Source organism: Galleria mellonella, unplaced genomic scaffold (genome assembly GCF_026898425.1).
Source record: "Galleria mellonella isolate WM207_F2 unplaced genomic scaffold, CSIRO_AGI_GalMel_v1 utg1260, whole genome shotgun sequence".
Classification (NCBI taxonomy): Eukaryota; Metazoa; Arthropoda; class Insecta; order Lepidoptera; family Pyralidae; genus Galleria; species Galleria mellonella.
Window position 1 is genome coordinate 1,175,587 of NW_026441985.1, and position 24,730 is coordinate 1,200,316.

Below are 24,730 nucleotides of genomic sequence, written 5' to 3' on the forward strand. Positions count from 1 at the left end.
AACAACAACATATAATATATTAAATAAAAATATATGTAATTATTTGAATAAATATAAAAAAAATTAAAATGATTATATAATATATTTATATATAGTAGATTTATTGGCCATTAATAGAACAAGGTTTAAAATATTTTTTCAGCCAAGCTTAGAGGAAAACAGATTTTTTTGTTATTATTAGACGTAATAGATATTATATCGCATGACTTGAAAATAATACACAAAGTTTCCAAGTGGGCTGACTGAGTGCGGTTCTGTGTTTTGCTTGTGTTGTACGTGTCGAGTCATTGCTGGTATCTGCTGATAACGCTTGATGACTTTCTGCCAAGTTGTTATACTTGACAATGTAAGTATTTTTTTTTTTATTAAACTAGTGCTGTGGAATATAAAATGGGAAAAGTTATGTTTTTTTTTTTTAAACCGCATTATACGTGACTATTTCTACACTGAGTCAAATACTTCCCTAGAATGATCGTATTAACACCAAGCACATTTATGATTTTATTATTTTTTTTATTTCACATTTAGTGTAATATGGACAAATAGATATACTTTCAACCACCTCAATTTACATAAAAGTAATTTTACTTATAAGTTTCAAAAGGTACTTATTTTAATAGCAAATTCTCCTCGCAATAAATCGTCAATTCACAAATTTTTTTCGACATATTTTTTGTACATTAAATTAAGTGAAATCTATTTAAAATTTAGCTATATGTACACATGAATACACACAGTAGTTGCATTTATTTACTATTCATATTTGTGTTTTAATCAACCTATTTTTACGTTATAGCTCTTATAGTGTGTTGTAAGTATATGTATCCACTGTCATATGTATGTCTCTACCTCTCCCTCTCTTTTTCTCTTCCTTTTTCTTTCTTTGTGTGCATGTTTTTGTGTGCGAGCGTTTATATGTGCGTAAATATGCGTGCGTGTACATGTGTGTGAGTGTGCATACGTGCTTCCTTGCGTCTTCATTCAAAGAATACGTGAAGTACCTACTGGTGAGTTTGAGATCGTCGATTTCTCATTTTTTAATCCAGCCATTATGGTTTTTTTTTAACATTTACGAATTAGCAAAAACAATATCTGCAAACACACATGAGTAAGTGATAATAAAACGGAAAACGGAACATATGATATAAATCAAACAAATTGGGTCCGCCCAGATAGTAGACATACAAATTGTTTGTTCTAGAAATGATATATATTTCCGAATGTAGAACAGAATTAACGTTGCCAGTGTGTTTACATTTGAAATAATAATTTTCATATGGAATTGTAAATAACTATATATTTTAGATGTAAAAATTCTAATACAGTTTTAGAAAAATTAAAAAAAAAGAAATAATAAAAATGGGAGAGAAATTTGGTTAGTAAAATAGTATACTATATCCTCGTGATATCAGCCTTTACCTGCTCACTGTTGAACATAGGGCTCCTTCATAAGGTGTATTTTGCTAGTAGTTGCCACCGCTTGGACGGCGGGTTGGCAAAAGCTTTGGTGGTGTTTTAAGGGGGACGGTGCTACCCATTTTTCGACCATTCAATTTCTTCAGTTGCCTCTTACGACACCCAAGGGCAAAGAAAAGGTGGCCCATTTTATGCAGGGACCACACGAAAACTATATACACTTTATACAAAATTGAGAGCTTATATTTACAAATATTATATTGGTGAAGATCTCTGTTTGTTTCTATGTGTATTATATATGTATTTACAAAAAAGTATATTTAAGTTAATGAGTACTCTTAAAAAGTCGCATTCGCCCGTTTGATACGAGCCTTTAAAGCTTCACACCAAACGAGCATCATCTTTAAATCTGTCAAAAATAGACAAATGCAAAAACCTCTCAATAAATGCATATTATGCACAAAAACAACCATGAAAACGTAAAAGATTTCATAAATTCTGATCATAACACTCATATTTTTTATAAAAGATATACAATTTCTAATATTAAAAAATGTTACATTGAAGATAATGTTCTCGACGGCTGTATCCGAGCGTCAGTTTGTCATGACATAGTTTAGGTTGCATCGTGAATGTCACTGTATAAGCATAGTTATAATTCATTATTTGATACTATTTCTCACGTGAATAAAGTATGAGTAAGTCAATACGTAGTATCTATTAAAAAAAAAAATAAAAAGAAAGATCTGTTCCCTGTAATTATAAGATAAATATATAAGAACAGTAAGATCTACCAGTGTATTGTATTAAAATGTTTAGCTGTATCTTATGTTGGTAATCCTATAAATAAATAAATAAATTACTTCTTTAAATCACTTCGCGAAGGAGTTTTTTTTTTTCCAAAAATTCTATCGATTGTTCTTATACAGTTTGTGAGAAAATAATGAATTAATAAAGGAATCATAAATGCCCTATTTATATAACAAGATGCATTGCAATTTTATAAGGTAAAGACGAAATGGTTTCGGTAACTAACTCAAATATTTTACGTGGATATTTTAGACATATATTAGTTATTGTTCATTTCTGACGGTTACCACATTCTGGTAGGTATGAGAATCAGTTTGAAAACATTGAAGTTCTTAGTAAAGATTGCCCATTCTTTTTCGTTCCCGTGGGAATTTATAAAAATCCTTTCTCAGCAGGTGTCTATATCTCACGGCCAATTTTTGTGAAATATTTTATATTTGGTTAATTTATGGTTCCGGGAAATTCGTGTCAGTATTACTGTGTATTAATGGTATTAATTCTCTGTATTGTTTTTTTTTTACATAGAAAGAAAAATACACATTAAATTAAATAAGATGTAACGATAATTATTTGTCATCAGTAAATGTTGGATTAAACAGAATATTGACGTAAATAACTTAACAATTATTTAGAATTATTTACCATACCACATTATCTATTAACTGTCGACTACTGAAAATAACTCTTAGAATTATTTATTGCTTTTTAATTAAAAATATAAACTTTTCATTAAGAATGTACCTTACGACTATAACGAATTTAAATTGTTATAACTTTTATTATAATTTAAAGTAAAAACATTTTAAAAAAGGGGGAAAAAGTACTTTTTTATATAATTTTCTTTAAAAATTTCCAAAAAAAAAAAAAACAACAGCAACATGTATTAGTCAAGTGTCAACAATAATACATGCCTAGACAATGGCGGACCGGCATAAACGTAGCGGGTAGGCCGTGCATATTTTTATATACATTGCGCGGTTGAAACGCCCTCTGTGTAACACTATCCTTTACTACTACAAGACTGTCTAATTGTTGCTCTGTAAATTTTATTATAATATATCTATTTAATTAAAACTAAAACCGATAAATATGTTAAATGTTATAACTGCACAAACCGGAGTATTTATTAATGTTATATCAAACACCAAGTATGAGAGAGAATTCATTACTTTATTTAATTCATATTTTTTTTACCGAAGTTGGATTGGGGACTAAAACAGGAAGTACCCATTAGAAAGACAACATCCCTATTTAAATAGTTTCCACCCAAGATAAGGCAGGTTCCTGTCTCTATAAATCACTCGAGATCGCGACACGGACCTCCTGCTATTTAAAAGTTAAGGCGTATACGTCTTTTTATTCGTTCCGTAAACTTTTATATTCCAGTGGTCGTGCTTGTAAAATGAGAGAAAAATGTCGAATGCTGAGATCCTGAGGGAAAGAAGGAAGGAAAATATTATAAATGTAAAGGTAAGTTATTTCGTTTATCTAATCTTGACATCTTAACAGGTCATCTAATTTAAAAACTGGATATATACGTAGTATTTAAGATGTAGGAGGGTATAGACAGATAGACATTTATTACTTTAACATATTATATATATATATATATATATATATATATATATATATATACACACACACGTGCATATTGCAGGCAAAATAAACGAAAGAAGAAACAGAACAAAGATAACAAATTAGATTCTGTCTGTGCAGTATATAGGTTACTTTTTGTTATAGATAATAATCAATATATCAAAGATATGCGTACGAATTCGTAGGCAAAAACTTGTATAATGACATATTGGTATTATAATTTGATTCGTAGTTAAAGCCAGAACATACTTATATCTATATTATATTATATGTAATATTTACAATACGTAATATGCAAAATAATGAAAAGAGAAAATGGATAACGAAATAAATAATAAATATAATTTACAAAATATATTGCTCAACATTATAACATACTAACAGGAAAATACTACCCGTAAATTTTATAATACTGTTAATATTATTATCTTATAAATGATTATAGTTCATCATTCTAAATTATATATAAAAAAAATATAGTGTTGTTGGTTCCTACATTCAATCAACACTTTAGTGTTGGTTTGTATTTTTCATTTATAAATGTATATAATTATTCATCATATAAGCTTTTAACTGTCCACTGCTAAACATAAGCGTCCCCCTTGGGGGGTTTTTCCAGCATTTGCTATGCTTGGCAGGCGGGTTGGCAACCGCAGTTAGACTTTAGAGATGTTTTAAGTAGGACGCTGCTGCCTATCCCTCGCCCTCACTTAGTCGATTTTTACGACACCCATGTGAAAGAAAGGGATGGCGCATTCTATGCCGGGACCACACGGAAAATATAATTATTAATATATAATAACATATAATGATACGATATTTATAGTCATCTCATCGTCATCTCAACCATCATCTCTTTGCTGCTGAACATACACGTCGCCCAAAGACAGACATAATGACCGGTTCTAAACCACCTGTATCTACTGACTCCCTGCTATTAGTGGACGTTATGGTAGATACTTATATGTATACGAAACTTAATTGATAATCAAGTCTGATTACAGTTAAACGAAAAAACATTATGATCTACAATTTCAGAAGCATTTATAATAATAAAATTGTATTCATGAACAACATTTCTAAAGAATTATATGAGTATTTCGATGCTCCGTGTGAAAGAAAGCTTATTTTTGCAGCGTTTCTTATTAGTTTCTCCATTGCAATTAGGGAACGCGTTCAGACGTTTTCCTATTTACCGGGCCATTTCAAGTATTGCCTTTTCGGTGTTAAAACTGTTTGTGCTATCGATTCTACAGTTTGAGAACGACGTTGAGTGCTATCGAGGTGTTTCTTTATCTCAGTAATAGAGATCTTTTTATCTCTCCTCGTTTTGTTTTTTTCTCGTCTTTGATTCAGATATAGGCAGGCGTTTGATTTGCTTTCGATTTAAAATCTATTTTTCTGATTTGATAGATTAAACTTAATTTTTTTTCCTTTTTATATTGATTAATGATTTTAGAGAGATTGAAAAGGTTGTAGGGTATTTACGAAATTTCATATCGTTTGTAGGTTTGTTTCGTTTATAGATTGAAGCAATTTTTTTTGTTAAGTAATATATTTGTTATATTAATTAGTCTTCTTAATACTTCTTAGGATTCTTGTGAATTATTCTTTTCTTTTATCATTATTATTGCTTGAAAATGAAATACTGTAGTATTAGAAGTAATATTAACGTATTTTCTGATTTAATATACTAATATTCCATGAATTCAGTATTTAGCTCGTTTTGTAATGTAACGCCACATGAGTTCCTTAGAACATTTGAGTAATAAAAACTTCACGCGTAAAACAAAAACTTGTACTCAAATAGCAAAAAGTTTAACTGTTGCGCAGTAAATCTGGTCTCATTGTACACACACAGACCTATAGCTTGTCGGTTTGGCAAGAGTTTGCAATTTCTTATTGTTGGTTATGTTACATTATGGTGCATATATAAAAAAAGAATTTAATATTGAATATAAAACTTGTAGAAACTAAATTTATAGTGGAGCTTGATAAGGACCCTCACAATCAACATGTTCCATACATAATATTATTGTATGTATAATAAAGAAATGTAGATCCAAAGAAGAGCTAAAATATATTGAGAATAAATCTACATTAGTAGATTTATTAATTAATATAAACGACCAGACGGATACTTTGTACAAAAGTCGTCTGCTTGGGTTAACTAAATTACAGAGCACAGGGACACAACACTTTAGTCCTTAGAAATGGCAACGTATGAAGAGTATCATGGGAGACACATTATGCTTATATTACACATTATGTTATGTCCAACGTACTGTTCATGTATATAGACCACTGTTACCATTTTTCATCAGGTTGGCTGTTAGTTTGCTTGACATTCTAAGTTGCATAAAATAAAACTCCTATCGAAAGGCCACCAGAAAATAAAAATAAAAGTAAGAAAACTTTGCATACCATTTCTTATTACTAATTCCGAATATATACCTTTATTAGTCTATTTTTTGTTAACGTATGTATTCTTGATTGATTTAAAATGGTGTTTTCTCTTTTTAACTAATTATTATTATTTAAAATTAGCATCATATCCAAAAAAAGGACATGACATATACATAGTTAATAACACCATTTTGGTGCTTTTATTTTTCTTTTTGTCTATTGTTATTCTTTTTAATTAATGTAAAATTAAATATTAAACAAATGTTTCTTTCTTTCTTTTAAAATAATAATTAATTAATTAATATATAATATAATTATTTAATAATTAAAACACTTCAATATTTCCTGTTCTAATAATCTTTATTATTTAGTCATGAGATTTTTTTTATTGTTAATTAAATAACATTTTATTCATAATATTATTCACAATTGCAAGTCTACTCGTATTTGCAAAGAATCTGTCTGTCTACTTAATAAGAGGATATTAGTGTATTATCACAATGATAAGGTATGTCAGCTTACTACAAATAGTTAGTTTTATAGTTACACTTTTAGAATTTTATTATTTATGTACATAACGACGTGGTAGATAATGACACAAAGAAAAACTGTGTCGAGTCTGCAACAAACAATGCGTTGAATATGTACTCTGTGAGCGAAAGGGGTAACCGCAAAACCTATTGTATATATAGAAAAACCACCGGGAGAAATAATAGAGGTGTTAAACTGCATATGTTAAATTATATATGTGTATATACTGGTCATAATATAGGTTCTTTACGTGAAAATAATTCATGGAATAAAAAAAATACAGTTAATTTAATACTACCGCTATTTGAACAAAATGTTATCGTAAAAAATAATATAAATGTATCCCGTAATTTCATTCTGGTTATGGTTAATTTTTATTCAAATAGTTTCATTCATCATTTCGACACATTAATTATCACGCGTTAGTTCGCTGCGTGGTCCTGGGATAGAATAGGCCAGCTCTTTCTTTCCCGTGGGTATCGTATGAGGCGACTAAGGGAGAAACAAGGGATGGGCAGCAGCGTGCCTCTTAAAACATCTTCAAAGCCTAACTGCGGTTGCCAATCCGCTTGTCAAGCATGGCAACTACTGGCAAAACTCCCTAAGGAGAAAACTTACGTTCAGCAGTGGACAGTTATAGGCTGATACGATAGTTATCAGCGAAGCTATTAGTTTTTTTTATTATATTGATAATATTGCTTTAAGTATTTTAATAGACTAAATAAAAAAAAAAAAAACTGACAGGTTGAAAAATATTGTATTGTAGAAATTGAGATAAAATTTTCATAATACAAGATATTCCTCGTACATATATAACATTTCATACCATCTACACTTACCCAGATCCATTATTTTCGTGTACATGATATCTCATAACGAATCTACCCATCAAATACATACCTATATACATGTACTGAAACTAAGTCATGTATAAATATAATAATTAAGCCATCTTAACTTTATAGCTAAAATAAATAAATAAGATTTAAGTTCTTTAACTCAACATACTACATGTTCATATGCATAATTTACAAGCACTATTATCTCCAAATGGCCGCTCTATTGTTCAACATAGTAGGTGAATCCCAGAGGCGTTTCTGCTCCTTATGTTACCAAACTTATGGACTACGAGGACCGTTATAAACCTCAGAATATATGAAAACTATTGACTAGAGATGGGAATCGGGGAATTGGATTTTAAGACGGGCTGCAAAGTTGAAATTTAAAAATTTTTATCTGTATAGTTGCAAACGGCTTTAAAAACAAAAGTTAGTGAGTAAAATAAAAATACACATAGTGTCTTTCTAAAGTCTTAATAAAGTTCACTTATTATGTAGATATAATAATATGACGGTTATGGCTTTCACCTCCGTATAATACAAGTATTTACAAGTATATTTATATTGGTCGTGATATTTTCTATAAAAATATATAGGTATTTACATTTTTTTCAGTTCTCGGCTTTTATACTTTAGATTGGACTGCATTGTGTATGGTTAAATAAAAAAAATTTAACAATATTTTTGTCACGACTTCAACCTATCTATAGCTACACAGTGCAAAGGAGCTATAATGCTCATAGTCTGCTTTCTGCATTTATGAGGTTTACTTGTACTTCGTTGGAGGTCGCCCTACTAAGTTTGACTGTATGAGATCGCCATTCGAGGTCTTTAGGTTCTGATCTATTATTATTGGTATTGTAAGGGATGGTCTGACTGATTGTATCGAAGAATTGAGTTAAGTATATATTCAGCTATTGCTCTTATAGCTTTCTGATATTTAAGCCTTGTGAAAAGTAATGATATATAGACATTTTTGGTATATGTAAGTAAATAATAAATAAGTTTAAATCCTTTATACAGATCAATGTAATATCCATCTTAATAAAAAAGTTTACATCCAAGTATTATCACTAAAGACAAATTTGTCAGCAAACAAAAAGTTATTTAATTAATGTAAAATTATTCATCAAAGACAACATCCAATCCTATTAAGGAGCGTATCAGAAATCTTGTAACTTTCGCTTTTAGATTTACAAAGAAAAACGCGTCTTAAAATTTCATCCTAATATAAGCTGCCGGGGCGGGCCATGATTTACATAAAACTTGTTTAAATGGTAATATTAGAAGACGTCACCCACCGCAATCGTACCCGTAGGGATCTTGACAAAATCTATCTCTCAAAATAGGTATTAGCTAAAAACTTATCGTTCAATAAGTTTGCATACTGGTAGTTTCAAGTTTACAATGTAGGTGAGTTTTTTACACTGTGGACGTAGTGAAGTGATTTTGTGAGAGCCACGATTTTTCTATTTCAAGGTACTCGGTTCTGCGATGTCAGCTCGAAGTTAAATCGTTACGGAATGTTTATTATAATTTTTATTCCACATTAGATTATTTTTTGAAAGAATAGTTATCCAGATAGTGTGTATATATGAACTTTATGTCAGTCATTTGAAAAGAATAACAAACAGTAATTAGATACATCTAATAGTAGATAAGTTTTTTTAAAAGAAAGTTTCAAATATTAAAATTAAGATTAAGATAAAATTATTTAATTTGTAAAGAAATAAGGTAGATATTGACGTATTAGATAGATCATCTATGTAATATTAGAGGGAGGATCTGAAACTCTTTAGAACAGGTGTGATTACTTGAGATAAATTATGAAAGTGGATGAAGCAAGAGATATTATGTTAGGATATAGATTTTTAGGTACAATCTTTTCTCTAGTCTGTAAGAATACTTAAAAATAGATATAGTATACATATAAGTCTGTAAGAAGGCATAAAAATAAGTATAGTATATGTGTAAAGTATACCCCAGAAAAAAATATTCGTCTCATAAATATTTCTATCTTAAATATTTTCTCTTATCTTATTTATTAAGTGTTATCTTTAGAAAAGATAGTCATTAAGAGCATAATACCAGGGGGGCCCGATGAGTTATAAGTTAAAGTCGTGACTTGGCTACCAGAATTGTAGTGGATAGGTAGGTACGTGACTGAACTGCAGTCAGGTTTTTGAAAAATAATCGTACACTTAAGACTCTCGACTTAAGGTTCTAAGTTTCTGTATATTGTATATTTTATTGCAACAATCTCTCTGTATCTTCTAGCCATACGTAAAAGGCTTGCCTTGGTAGACTGACAGGCTAACTGATGTGTAGGTAACGTTTAGTTTAATATTTATATTCTTATCAATCAATAATGTTGAAGTTAGTAGAAAAAATAATAGCTCTTTAATGAATAAAAGAATTTATGTAGATACTAAGTAACAATATATTGTTATTATTTCTTTATTATAATATATAATAATAATAATGTGACAAAAACAGTTTCCTGATGAATGAATTATTGATTAAACCACTTCGTTTTTGAAAGGGGTTTAATCGATGTAAATAGAATAGTAACCCTGTTTGCATTGTTGTTTTACGATGGTATCTTATCAACGAGGGAAGATATATCTCTATTAATAAGTTATTTTATTAAGATAGTTGGTTAATTATTACAAGAAAATAAATATTGAAACTATTAATGTGTTATTTTTATTGAATCATGAGCACAGCTCTGTAGCTGTACTCAAGATACAATGCCCTATGGTCTTTTTGTGCAATTAACAATCAATATAATTATTAATATATTTATTTTTTTATTTGTAACCTAATTTATACATTAATAATTTTAAATAGTACCGGTATGGTTAATAGCATCGCGTAGGTCTGTATATATCATACAAGACGTATGTAGAACGTAGTGTAGTTCAACTGCTTCAGAATAGCAGCCGTTTATCGTCTACTGAGATATGACCTCTTTCTATTCTGAACAGACTCCGTGTTTTATATGGTTATAAATAAGTACTACGTGGTTTCTGTCATCCAGGTACAATTTTAATAGGAATATTTTCTATTAAAATTTTACCAGAGGGAGATTTTGTACAAAAGTTGATTGCTTGGCTACCTCTGTCCCATTCGTGTTTCAACCGTGAAGCAGTTGTGTTTGCATGGCTGTGTTTCGGTTTGAAGGGTAGGATATGGCGTGAATTTACTGGGTACAATGGAATAACACCTGAGTCCTCAGGAATGGCAACGTATGGGGGGTATCATGGACGAAACAGTATACTCTGTTATGTCCATGGTACTGCTTATGTCTATAGATGACGGTTACCACTTTCCATCAGGTGGACCGTCAGCTTGTTTGCCATTCTAAGTTGTATAAAAAAAAAGTCCTATTAAAATTTTACCTGTGTTTTGGTCTCTCTGTACTTTTGGCCAGATAATATTTTTCTCTTTATTACCATTTTGTGTTGCTCTGAATGTTGGACCATAAAAGTGACAGATGAAAGACTACTTCACAACTGAAATGAGAATGTTGAGATGGATGTACCACACATCTATGTGAAAAATGGATAAGATTAGGAATTAGATTATATAAGGGGAAGTTTGAAAGTAACGCTAGTGATTGAGAAGTTGAGAAGTAATCTTCGTATGAGCATGGAAGAGAATGGAATAAGAAAAGTATTACGTATGAATGTGGATATAAATACATAGGAAGACTTAATAAGAAATGGATGGACTATGTGAACGACAGGAAATATCTTTGAACCTTTAGGCGACAATCAACACTGTAAATACATTTTTAAATACTTATTTTTAGGCAATCACTACTGTTATCTATAATAGATACAAGTTATACATATAAGTTTGTATAAATGGAACTATATTCATAAATATTAATACCTAAGACTAAGGATTTTAGGTGTTGTACAATTTTATGCATATGTTCAACCTGACAAATCCTTTATTACTTGTAAAGGGGAGCAATTCTACTATAAGAATGTCTTCATTCTATAGTCACCTTTAGATATGAAGAGTTGTTTAGCTTTGACAGAATAAAGCACTGTTCGTATTGCATCGGATCCAGATAAGGCAGCCTGGACTGGCCTAAGTTTGTGGCAAAAATACAAAATATGCCCATAGTTTATACCGGCATTTTAAGCCAGTATGAACTAATCCGTGGATACAAGAAAACAAAAGCAGTATATTTTGGCGTTAATACCTACATAATTTAGTTTTTGCAAAACAACCTTATCTTATTTTACCAATCTTAGTTATCACTTAACTAATGTAATATAATAAAATTGTAACTAGATGATGTCTGTATATAAAAGATATTTAAATTATATGAGGGGTTTTAATAGGAGTAGTAGAAGCTCAATTAGGACTTTTGTCCGTTTATCTGAATAATTGTTCTGGTAACACGCAAATAATACTGCACAAAATTGGATGCGATTTTCAAATTGTATTTCTGAAGCTCTAACATGAAAACTTGTGTTTGTTTTATCGTAATATGACATCAAAGATTGTGCATTGCCAAAACCACATCTACTAACTCCCTGTAATGCATTTGAGGTAATCATTCCATCTAGTGGAGGGGTCGTCTTACACTGTGTTTGACTGTACAGGGTCGCCAATCAAGAACCTTTCTTTATATTTTATATATATATATAGAAATATGCACGAAGTCGCAGGCAAACACTAGTTTATTACACTTAGAATATTTTATATTCTACGTATCTAATAAATTGCTTAACGTTAGATACTTTTAGAGCTTAAGTTAACACTTAGTTTATTCAAAACTCTTATTAATAATTTATTGTTATTTTGGCAGCAAACAACGGGGAATGTGATTAAAAACTTTATAGTAGATACAAATTACCATTTTGTTATCTAATCAGAAACTTTACGAAACAATCAAAGCTGTATTGTGTTGAGACTCAACAAATTTTAACCAAGAGTTTATTTGACACTAACATAACGCTAAAGAACAAAAGCTCACTTAAATTGGTTAACAAGACACAAATTCGCACGATCGCTTGAACAAACAAAACAATTCGTCCCATGAATTACCGATTTTACTCGGAGCGCTTTCCGCATAGCAAGACGCAAAGAAATTTAATTAGTGTTCATCGAGATAATTCACTGCTCCCACAATAGGCCGCCGTAAAGACAACTTTGCTAAGTACTTGATATGTACACACGGTCGTCATGCCTGTCTAATAGGGGTAGGTAATATTTAGCAATATTTATATATTGGCAAGATGATAGTTGTGGTTAAATATCGACTATTCAATATACAATATCAGATTTAAGAACCCAATCAAAATTTATATATATATATATATATATATATATATATATATATATATATATATATATATATATATATATATATATATATATATATATATATATATATATATCGTATATATATATTCGATCGATATGGACGATGTTGGAATGACTATTGTTTAATAAGGTAAGCGAGTAATCAGGAAAACCTTGGTTACACTAGTAATAAGTATACATAAAGTGTGAAATTAAAATTGTTTGCTTTCTTTGATGGGTATGCTCTACAAGTAAAACTGAATATTATTTTTAAAGAAACAAAGGCCAAAAAACGACAAAAAAAATTTGATGATAAATGAAATTTTAGTTTATGGCGGGTTGTATGGTACTTAAAATCAGCAGAAAGTATCCTCAGATATTCCTCAGAGCACTCCCTTTGATTAATTTGGCACAACGTGGAAGAAAGTGAATTGACGGTGAAAGACCGCTACTCGCCAGATGTACTAAAAATACCATACATACTCTTTCTAAATTAAATTAATAACAAATTGAAAAAATAAACAAACAATCGATTTTTTATTTTCGATTATTTCGATTCGCAGTCGGTCAATTATTCGTTCGTTTACATTTTCATTACGTTCTGTAGTATAGGCAACAGGCTATAGTATAGCTTGACAAACTACCGTGCCGGTGTGTAGCTCCCTTTTAAACAACAGATCTTGATCCAATTATCTGACTGTAAGAAGAGATAAGTAACAAAGAGGAGACGAAACAGTCGGTATACTGCTTGCGTATCAATTATTCAATGGCTATTTATTATTGCAAACTAACTAAGGTAGCGGTGACTCTGATTATGCGTACCTTACATTTACTTTGCTTAGTAATTGAGTATTTTGTTTCTATTTACTATAGGTACTGTTAAGATTTATCTATCTATATAAGTTTTTTCTTCATTCAACTTAGAATGGCAAACAAGCTGACGGCCCACCTGATAGAAAGTGGTAACCGTCGCCTATTGACATGGGCAGTGCCATGGACATAACAGAGTATACTGTTTCGCCCATGATACCCCCTATGCGTTGCCATTCCTGAGGACTCAGGTGTTATTCCTCCGTACCCAGTAAATTCACGCCATATCCCACCCCTCAAACAAAAACACAGGCATGCAAACACAACTGCTTTACGGTTGAAACACGAATGGGACAGAGGTACCCAAGCAATCGACTTTTGTACAAAGTCTCCCTCTGGTAAATAAGAGGAACTCAATTGCAGAATATAGGTAAGCGCATTACTTCAGAACGGCTGTACTTATTCATCGCCGTCCACGTCCAGAGGAACTCAATATATAAATATTGGATCGGTACCCATATTACCCATGCCTAGTTTCTAGGAAAAAATCATTTAAATCTACTCAACTCTTGGAACGTGGCTGAATAACAAACATAAAAACATCTCTAAATATCCAAATATTCAAACTTTCACATTTGTAATATTAGTAGAAATTTGTAAGAGTGCCTATCGGTACGGGTCCAAAATATTTGACTTAGAAGACTAGAACCATATCTACGATTATCGAGCCACCAATCTACATATATATTCGCTCTAATATAAAAGATATAGGTGGTAGCTTGTATAGGTAATCAATAAGGCACGAGTATCGTCGAGATGAAGTTAAAACAGACTTCCCTTTACATTGCGGAAGGTCGAGCACTCTACAGGCTGTAGACGACCCTTCAGCTGAGGGTAGCCGCATCACGTTCACACCATGACACTACACATTAATATCCTTATCGACATCTCTTTCAGTCTCGCCGCGCCATAGTGGAATTAGCTGTGTGTCCATACGAGGCGTATTATACAATTGGATTTGAAATTGATGATCTTATTAGATAGTGTAGTGCCTTAACATACTTTTTTTTTAATTGATGATAAAGGAATGGCAACCTCGCCTGCGCTAACGGTATACGTTAACGAGGCACCAGTGAAGGATGATAGGTGAGAATGAAGAAGCAGGTCAGTTAGCCCATCGTGATAAATACATATAGAATCCAGCACGATAGTTTCCAGGGGGAACCACGTGGAGGTCGACTTGATAAGGATATATTGCTATCAATGAGACTGGTAGTTCGCATTACTACAACCCCTTCCTCTCTGGCTTAACATACTGTCTCATGTTCCGAAAGTTGGACTAATCATCATTTTTTAACTGTCCACTGCTGAACATAAGCTTCCCCCTGGGGGCTACGTTATTATCTCTGTGACGTTCACTTGTTTATTGTATTTATATTTATTTATTAACTTTCAGACTGTCCCATTGCTTGTTTTATGTTTTATAAAAGACGCGAAATATTGTGATTACTTAGGTAAATTATGATAATTTACTTGAATTATTCACATCGTTTCGATCAGAGGGACTACCTTAAAATATTTTCCAAAATTTCGACGCCGAATGAAAAACAAATTTGATGTTTAAAGTACATGATACAAGATACCGTTTTAAAATGTTAAATATGTTTAAATATCGTTCTTTTAGGCTTTTATGGTAGGATTTATTAACGATTAATATTTACGAATGGAATGTTAAGCTCCATTTACTGGGCCCATTTCGGTATGAACTCAAACACAAAATTGAGTCCGAAAATTCGGAATTACATTTCATAGTAGACCCCCTGGTTATATCTGCTGTGGAAGCGGAGACATGACGGCGTTTATCAGTCTAATCGTGACCACAGCCGGCCGAAACATCGAGATAATTCAGATAAATTAATCATAGTTTACCAAAATGATCGCGTTAATTCTTGTTTCTTATAACACGTTTAATTAATTTATCAAATATATATAGTTATATTTCAATTTTTTTTTATGAATACAACCATAGTTACTTATGTGTGTACACACAGTGACGGGTGCTGACTGAGGCCACTTGCCAAACTCTGAGGGCGGATGTCTCGGCTTTGTCAAACTTGACACGAACAAAGACCTGATTATGGTGCCTAGTATCACCATACTAATATAACTTCGCTCCTACCTTTGTCGGTTCGAATAAAGGGAGTAAAATTAAAATAATGCACGAATCTTTTTTCGACGAAATGAAATGGAAAGTGATTTGAAGTTCTTTGATATTATTCTTGATAACGAACAAGTATTTCCAAGAAATAAGGGTTGGACTTGGAGTATGTAATATTCGGGCTCATATTTCTTGGAAAAAGTTGCTTAAATACGTTTTGAAGTTCCCATACAAACCGCGGGGTTATGTGATCGCTTTGAGTAAAAACAAACAACTTTTTCCAAGAAGTATGGAAGGAAACATAGAAAAATAACTTTAAAATTTTCCGTAAGTATATATATATATATATATATATATTATATGAATGTTTTTAAAAATGTTAATATGTTTCACACACACACACACTCGGGCTAAAACGAACAGCTGGCAGTTTGGAATAAAATTTGGTGAATTTTGACTTAATACATATGATATTTTATGTACTGATGTTCTCAGGCAGTGTAATAATGTTGTGTATATAACCATACAAAAGATACAAAAAACATTGTTCTAAATATAATTTAAAAAATAATTGTCATATCAATAAAACCTTGTATTATATTTTTATAATATTTGTAAGAAATTTCAACATATTAGACTGCAAATATCACGAAACGTTAGAAATGAGTACAGAATTTAATAAAGTGCCCGCTCAATTTTCAGTGCATTTTTTTAGTTCCTTATTGTGTGTTTATTTATTCTTTATTGCACAATAAAACTGTACAAGTGGCGAGATTAATGCCATATGGCATTCTCTACCAGCTAACCATTAGGTAAAAACAGAAAACGTATGAGGGGCAGATGTGGTGAAAACATATAACACATAAATACTAGTTATAATATATATAGGTATACTAATATATATATGTATATATATATATATATATATATATATATATATATATATATACATAAAAAATATGGTAAACATTGAGATATAGTAACTATTGGGTAACCTGTAACTAGAGCTGGTATAGTGACATATCTAGGTAGTTAAGTTTTTATGTCCACACTGAGCTTCAAGACATCGATAACAAAGTTGGCAGAATCATAATTAGTGGTAACGCAAACTTCTATAGCATAAATGAATATCGAAACTCGTATAATTAGAGGTCGTACAACAATAGTTCATTGTAGTACGAGGTTGTTATGCGCCTAATTGTGATCTTGAATATTCAAGCGGAATCCACTTGGGGAAATCCATTAAAGTTTCTCGTAACGTTGAACTATCCATATCTATATTCGCGCTAGGTCTCTTACGGGGTAGGCAGAGAGGACTGAATGCAATGACTGTCTAAATTGAAAGTGTGTTTCGTGGTATAAAAACATGATTGCATAGATAACTTGTAGCGAATTTTAAAAGAAGGCAAGCACAAAAGATCACAGAAAGGTCGTAGTGTTACAGGCTTTTCTGCCTGAAAAAGCCCGTCTCTCAATAATAATAATAAAATAGCCCAGTTTTATAGCTCAGTATATTTTTTAGTTCTTGATTTTGCAAAAAGAGTCTAAAATTTACACCATTTATTTATATGATTAATTTTTAAGTTAAATAATAAAGTAATGAGGCTCTCAGGATGCGTCTTCGTTTCACACTTGTCAAAGTTTTAATTCTAGTTATAATTACGAATGTATAATATTGTTATTAAATAAATATAATCACATTAATTTACGTATCTAAATGTATTTGTAGGGATGATATAAAAACTTCCCATCGTAAATACATAAAATACATTTGTCGAGCAATTTAAAAGTTTAATAACTAAGAAAACAAAATATTCCAATTCTTTGGTAATGGCAAAAAATACAGAACAAAGGAGTTACTTTTTTACTTTTACCCCAGCAAGGAAGTACAACATTTTGAATAAATTTTGGTATTTTCGTCTTTTCTCTCAGAGCTTTGACAAAGCTTTTAGATAGGACCGTAACTCTTTAAGTACCGCCTAATTATGCTCTTCACTGTTTTCTAATTAGGCTATACCTAAAACGTGCTAGTAATATAGCGTCACAATGTTATTTTGAAACAAAGCTACCCAGAAGCTCGGTTGCTTGTCAAATACCTACTAAGTTAAAAGGTTTTATATTTTTATATGCAATATAGTTATATATAAATTACATAGGTTAAATAAAATTACATAGGTTTTTCTTCAAATTATTTATTTGAATGAAAAGTTTTATTTATTATGTATTTAAATCTATGATTTTTGTCTTAATCGGAAGTTTTTTATTCTATCGTATTTCAATAATTTTTTTTTATGTCATGCGTAATTTTTAGCTCACTATCTAAGAAAATATTGTGATATCTTATTTTTTAAATTTAACATTTTTTTCTTTAATTGTGTTCATGCCTCTTGGAAGGAAGATAGTTTAACAGTTTGATTCTTTTTCAATTAATTAATTTTCTAAATAAAAATGTAATTACGCTTTTACGTTTATTTATCTCAAAGTGTAGCTGTAACTTACGTTACTGAGATTTAAAAATGGAGGAAATTACGGCGGACATATTTTGCAGTACACTTGTATTTCCATCTTTTAGTGCAGACTTTTAAAGAAGACGTTGTGCGCACTTCAGAAATATTTAGACACATGGATACTCGTAAGCTTGTCTAATTTATTTCATAAGGCTCATTCAAGTTTAGAAAATATTTCTTTTATTTGCTTATTGTGTAATTGGTAACCAGTGCCTTACTAAAGAAAAAATAGAAACTAATTTACCACAGCATTTGTTTGTTTGTAACACTTTATTGTACATGAAAGTCTTAAATTATATGACACAGAGTTGTTAAGAAATTAATAGCGGACTTATTCCGTAAAAGGGATTTGTTCTAGTTAACCTCTCATAGTGTAGTTATATTATTGTTAGATTTGTTAAAATTAAAAACTTAAATGAATCGTTGTATATGTGTATAACGTGGCACGGCTGAGGCGATGATAATGATGAAATTTATAATATAATATATCCATTTGTGTAGATAATACAATTGTGATATTTTTTTTATAATTTGTGTAGTATGTATAATATTATATTATCTGTGATAGTACATACATAACTACAAGTACGATTCGCTTGAAGATAAATGTAATAAATTTCCATAATATTATAATTTTTTACTACAAATGTGACATTGTTGATTTATATAATACATTTTTATATAATTTGTTTTTTCTTATATAAATGGGGTTGACCATAGAGGACTTAACATGTTTTACCTTCCATTGTTACCTATGTATCACAATTTAAATAAATAAAATAAATAAGTAAGTTTTATTATTACTATAAGGACATCTAGAAAAGATCGTTATTGTATGATAACTTATGACAAGACCGTCCATTATTACTTTTAACATATTTCTCTATTAATAGAATTTAATAAAACGATAAATGAAAGATTTGTCAAAATTATTACAAAAACAGTCTCTAAATGACATTAGTAATACGGGGGGTATTACTAATGTCATTTTGAGGAACCCCATGCTGTAGACTCTTGGGAGAACCTCGGCAGGAAGCTCATTCCATAAGACAAATATATATATATATATATATATATATATATATATATATATATATATATATATATATATATATATATATATATATATATATATATATATATATATATATATATATATATATATATATATATAGATTTGATGATCGACGTGAATCATAAACACATTAGATATTTGTATTTAGATTTCAATTAGATATTGCTTTGTAAGTCAAGATTTTATACATTCTATCGATTACATAATTGATATCAGTTCAGAATAATCGAAGATATAACGTGACACATCCAAAAATGCACGGAAATCGAAATATCATCTATTTTTGGGACTTGTACAAAAATAACACGAATATTGTCTTTATTAGGATTAAGCTTTTTGTCGTGTTGATTCTATAAAAAGCATCAAATAAAGGATCCGCTTTGACAAATGAAAATTCATTGTCGATTGTTCAAAAATGATTGGCATTAAGAACTTTATTGTTTTTATGGCGTCAATGGGTTGCTGCAGAAATGGGTTGGAGAGTAATTGACATTTTGGAGTGTTGCGGTGCTGGCGTGGACGTTGCTGAGAACGCCTGAAATGTGTCAAACGTGACGTTATTTGGACGTTAATTATAAGATTTGATTGAATTAAAGTGGAATAAATATAGCTATTCTCTTCTATAATTTTTATAATAACAGATTTACGTGTTTTTTTAATTAAATTTACTTCTTTACGAATATTATAAATTTGGAAATGACCCAAAAATTTATGTTTGTTACCTCGTAGTGTCTTAACCTGTCACTATTAAATTTAGTATACAAATACTACGTGGGTCAAAGACGGCCCATTTTTATTTAAGTCATTGAAAATATACCGGCCAGGTGGACGAAGTCATCAGTAAAGCTAGTGTTTTTAATATCAAATTAATTTAGCTCCATAATCGGAACATATTAATTGACCGGCATAAAAAGTGATCTATGTCCTTCTTCATGTTTAATTATAGGTTAATGTTAAATATTATAATATTGGCATACAATAGGCCACTCCTTCCTTTTCCGTAGGTGTCGTAAGAGGCGACCAAGGGAAGTTAATGGACAAAGGATGGGCAGCAGTGTCCCTTTCAAAATATCGTCAAAGTCTAACTGCGATTAGTAACATGTCTGTCAAACGTAGCAACTACAGGCAAAACCGCCTTTATGGGGGAGGCCTATGTTCAGCATTGGATAGTAAATGTTATCGTGCTAAGAGGTAACAACCGAACTGAAACTAACTTTCATTTCCATTTTATATCTGACAAAGAAATGCAAGTATTATTAACTTCTTAATTTTGTTCGTGGCAACACAATCTTTCTCCTTGTAACCAAGTTTGACTGTAACCTTTATACTCGCTCGCAATAAAATATTCGCTCCATACCACAATATTCTTTATTATTCCAATATCAACTCGCAGCAGTCCACAATCGTACAATTTCCGTACACGAACAAACTCACTTACATATTTTTTATCATCATCATAAATATATAAGTGAGTTTATCATCATTTTATCCTCATAACAGTACTACTCATATGAATGTCATCGCTTGCACTGACATGCCTTTACAAGACGACGGATTTACGTATTTTTTTTGAGACTTGAATGAAATAATATACCTACATATTGTGTACCTTTTTTGTATGTTCCAGATATTTATATGGAAATTCAGAGTTTTAGACTGTGACTCTATCTTGAAATATTTGAGCCCCCAACAAGTGTTATCTGACTGAGTTCATCGCTTTTATAATCATCAACATTACAACCATATAATGGTATATACAGGAATGGCAACGCATGGGGGTATCATTGGTGAAACAGTACTCTTTTATGTCCATGGTACTGCTCATGTCTATAGGCGAGGGTTACCACTTTCCATCAGGTTGGCCGTCAGCTTGTTTACCATTCTAAGTTGCATAAAAAATATGATTTACCAAATATTTGTCATCAATATTTGCACATTGTCATTGAGTTACAGATCGTAAACCAAGAAAATAAATTTAAATAAAGATCCAGTTATATTATATACTAAAATTATTTTGTAATAGAAAGACGTACATTTTTAAAAGGGAGAAGAAAATGGTTAAACGGATATAAATAATATTTTTATGATTAAGTAAAAATATAGTGAAAGTAAAAATTTTCTTTCGTTATCGCAAATATATTACAAACAGTACTCAGCATAAACAGTAATAAGACTCCATCATGAACATTCAATGTTAACATTTAATGCAAGTTTTGCTACTGTTTCGCTAAAAAGGTTTGTTCGTATTACAAAGTCAAGATGAAACTTTTAGTGATATCTTTGGGTAGTAGTGGTAAATAGAAAGTTTATAAATTGCATGCAAACTGTAATATAGAAACTAATAAAGGTAAATTTGTAGTCATAGTTTAAAAGAGCATGAATGTATCAAAGTGTAAAAAATAAAAGACAATTCATAAAAATGTCGTGATTTTATGAGTATAATACGGATCTATTTTATACATACATATATAGCCATTATTATGTATATCATTATTAAAATAAATATAGGATTTTTATATATTGAAGTCATAATAAATTACTTTGTAAGTTTTTAATTGAATTGTTCAACGAATTAAAGTTATAATAATTGCAAAAAAAAGTCTGTTAAATTAATTAGATAATATTTTAAAATTTTGCTTTGCAAAAAAGAAATACTTCGATGCTGACAAAATTCATATGGAACTAATCCGTAAACCCTATGAATTGTAAAAGATGTGTTCTTTATGATACACGATATCTTGTGAACTAAATTTAATAATTATTATTATAATAAAAAGGATTTATATTTATACTTTCACCCGAAATTGCTGCCAATTGTTATCAAATTTTTAGACCTGTAAAAAAAAAACAGTAAAAATAATGTCATAATTTTTTCTTGCATAAAATAAACGTATTTCAGGTTGTTTTTTTTATTAAATTTAGAATTGTAATTCTTTATGAAATTCATAAATCTGGAATGTTCTAAGGTCGTTGAATATTTTAAGGGAGTTTAAGGTTAAACACTAGCGATATAATGAGACTGGTCGGATAAGCTACACGCATTATGAACAAAATTATTCAACGAGGGCTTAGAGTACGCTGTATTGTAATTTATTATAACTACATAGTTAACGGTTATTAATTGTGTGAATCGTCTGCATATATTTCAATACAAGCTTTTACCCGCGATTTCATCCGCGAGCGAGATTTGTTTATTGTCTTGGATAAAAAGTTAAAGCTTATATCCTTCTCCATCCCATATAGTAGGTGTATACTAAATTTAATAATGATTGGTTAAAACGTTAGGACGCTGCAAGGTAATAAACTAACAAACGTATCTTTCATATTTATAATATTAGTAAGGACTGGTAAGATTTTTATTTCACACACTTACGTAATGAAAAGTTTTTTTTTTTATAAATATTCAGTAACACTATACTGAGAACTAGAAAAAAATTAAAGTAACTACGTTCAGAGGGCCTACCATAAAATGTTTTCCGAAATTTCGAAGCTGAACGAAACACTAATTTGATGTTAAAATTGTAGTGTTTAAAAATATTAAAATAGCGTTCCATTAGACTATTATAGTATAATTTATGACGAACGAAATGTTAAGCTCCATTTACTATGTCGATTTCGGTTTGAACAAAAACACGAAATAGAGTCCGAAAAATCGGAATTTTATTACATGGTAGTCCCCCAGATATAATCATATATAATAAGACAATAACAATGACAAATATTATAAATGTATGATAGCTTGTCTGTAAGATTAAAGGAACTATAATTAAATTTAGTTTAATAATCTACATTTAGAAATAAAGATACTTTATTCATTTTATACATGTAACTAATGCTGCAAGATTCACATATTCATATTAAAATCGGTATATTTATTGTTATTATTTTATATATGTATTAACATAATTGTTTATTTAAAAAAATTGGAATGCTATAACCGATTAACTAATACTAATGCTGGGCCGATATGACGTAAGAAGTTATAATTCAGACATCAAAACAGAAAACGTCTCGCTCGTTCATTATCTAGTGGATGATTCCTTTCCAGCAAAAACGCCTTTCATCATGTTCCGTCTCACACACGGCGCAGAGGGCACTCAAAAATTCATCGCCCGTCTGCGAACCTGAATGGCTTCGGCCGTAGACATTTCGAAGTGGTTGTAGTAATGTGCTTAATAAGTTATTCCGGTTTCTAGAAAATGTAAAGAAGGTCCATAAGCCACTTTGCGTGAACAGGGTATTGGACTTGATCCTCGGTTGAATTAAGGAATCTATTTTTGTTGTCTACAGTTTCTATTCCAGATGTCTAGATACTAGTTCGAGTAACAGGCAATTGGTTTAATGGTGCGGTATTTATTTTTATTTTTAAAGCTCTGTGTGTTGTCATTATTAATCATCCTATAACAACTAATTTTTGATGAAACTTTACTGGATATCTGTCAAATATATATTCTCATTACACACGGGAAATGATGATGCCTACCATCTATAGATAACGATAGATTATGATTTATGTTCAGACTAGGTATGAAATCATACCATCCTGCCCCTATTCCAATAATTTGGGGTCGACGTAATATAATTTTGAAGGATTTATGAGGAAAAGGGTAACAGAAACAATGCAATTACAAAGGGGATACTGGTAAAAAAACTGCAGTGACCAGGATCACATACGTCCTAACTCTAGTACCAAACTGATCAATAGAAGAGAACGCCCCTAGCAAATTATCACCAGACACCATAACACTATTGTTTTATGCAACTTAGAATATCAAAGGAGTTAATGATCTACCTAATGATAATTAGTAACAGTCACATAGGCAAAACACCATGGACATCGTAACATCACTCTGACGCTCATATTATGAATGCATTGCTATTTTTCAAGATTCAAGATTTATGGTTAAAGTGTAAAGCCTTGGTAATAAGCATTTTCCCTATATATAATAGATGACTCTTTACGAAACAACAATGTAAGCACAGCTGTTTGGTGGCAGAAACACGAGTGCCTATGCAGCAAATGTTATCCAAATTCTCTTTCTGCATATCAGTAGCATTAAAAAACATTTTTAATTTCAGGATTCCACTTCAAGCTGAATAAAAAAAAATACATTGTTTGTATTTATTCTGCGACAAAATTTGAGAGCATGGCAGTGAAACAATCAGTATGGCGATGATACTCCAGCGGGACGTAATAGATTAAAAATTTGTTAAGTAAACGTGCTTTCTTTTTCCTTCCCTTCGTACTACGGCGCAC

At 30.6% G+C, this 24,730-nt stretch overlaps 1 long non-coding RNA gene across 1 annotated transcript; it reads left to right on the forward strand.

The window, feature by feature from the left end:
* The first annotated feature begins 256 nt into the window (after positions 1-256).
* LOC128201866 (uncharacterized) lies at positions 257-24,687 on the forward strand. The gene is made up of 3 exons (XR_008253483.1): positions 257-346; positions 3,613-3,696; positions 24,553-24,687. It is a non-coding gene; the product is annotated as an uncharacterized LOC128201866 (long non-coding RNA).
* The last annotated feature ends 43 nt before the right edge of the window (positions 24,688-24,730 follow it).